The sequence below is a fragment of the Borostomias antarcticus genome (assembly GCF_949987555.1).
Source record: "Borostomias antarcticus genome assembly, chromosome: 5".
Taxonomy (NCBI): domain Eukaryota; kingdom Metazoa; phylum Chordata; class Actinopteri; order Stomiiformes; family Stomiidae; genus Borostomias; species Borostomias antarcticus.
In genome coordinates, this window is record NC_140238.1 from 18,233,672 (window position 1) to 18,235,067 (window position 1,396).

A 1,396-nucleotide genomic window follows, 5' to 3' on the forward strand; every position below is an offset into this window, starting at 1 on the left:
ATTCCTCCATCCCTCCCTTCTTTACCCATCCCTCCCTCCATCCCCTTTACAAAAGAGGCTTTGGGTCAAATCCTTTTTACTGCCCCCCCGCCCCCGGCCTGCTGTTGCCACCAACTTTTCCTCCTCTCTCGTTAGCGCTTTAGCCAATCTCAAACCAGCTAACCTGCACCCTCGCCAACTCTACCACGGGACATGTGGATAATGATTTGTTTTTTTCTATGATTTGCACGTATGGGCCCTGTGAATTTGTGCACAAGCATTGATCACTTGGCTTGGTTAGACTGAGCAAAAACTCAAATGGCATGTGGCATGGTTGCAATATCAAATATATACATGTGCTTTACTTTCTGTGACCCTATGTGTGTTAATGTACAACTGGGATGAACCTATTGCGTGTGAATGTACAATTGGGATGAACAGCACATAATGGGATTTAGATGAACCTCTAAAAATTTTCCTTCACAGTCACCCCCCACCAGCACACTAACTCATCCATGTTGCTCTCTCTCTCTCTCTCTCTCTCTGTGCTGTCTCCCATGGGAGACGGGTAGGGGGTCGTCCTGCCTGGCTGGAGTGAAGAAGGGAGTCCACAATGAGGAGGAGAGCATAAAAAAGGATGGAAATAAAAAAAAAGAGGAGCAACAAAAACCGTACCAACCATTTTTATTTTTGTCTTAAGAAATAAATGGCAAATTCACCCTCAAGCAGAGAACTCCCTTTTGAATTGAAAGCCATGGAGAAGCATTCTAGTTAGGAGGGAGAGAGAGAGAGAGAGAGAAGGAGCGAAAGAAAAGCGAGAGAAAATATAGGCCAATGCTTAAGTGTTCTTTTCTTTCGGGGAGGGAGGGAGAGAAAGCCCCTTGAGCATGAAACTCTTCTACTCCAGTCTAAATGATGCTGGAAAATAGTAGAGTTAATCTTACAGCATCAATGAGAAAGACTCAGCACTGGGCTAATTATCACACAATGGTGAAAAACTATGTAACTCTGCTCACATCAAACATGTTCCAGATTAACCAGGACTAAGAGTTCCATCCGCTTGACCTCAAGAGACCATGGTTAACAACCCTTCCTGGCGCTCAGCTGCCCATTCAATGATTCCAGGGTGTTTATTTGTCATATTTATTACAGATAAATATGGAATGGAAATGGAAATATCCTTTTGGTCTAACAGTGGATGATTGGAAAAGGGGGCTTGACCCACCGCGTAGGCTTAATCCATAATGCATACTAGTTTGCAGAGTTCATGCAGAGTTCTTGGGTGAAGAGATGGAGCACATCCCCTCCTCAGGCCTGAGGCTGCAAACACAAACACTCAGAGCCTCTCTGGCCCCCGACTACGTCATGGAGAGTGTCCGTGCGGAGGAGATGTGGACACTCTGCATGACCCCAGGGC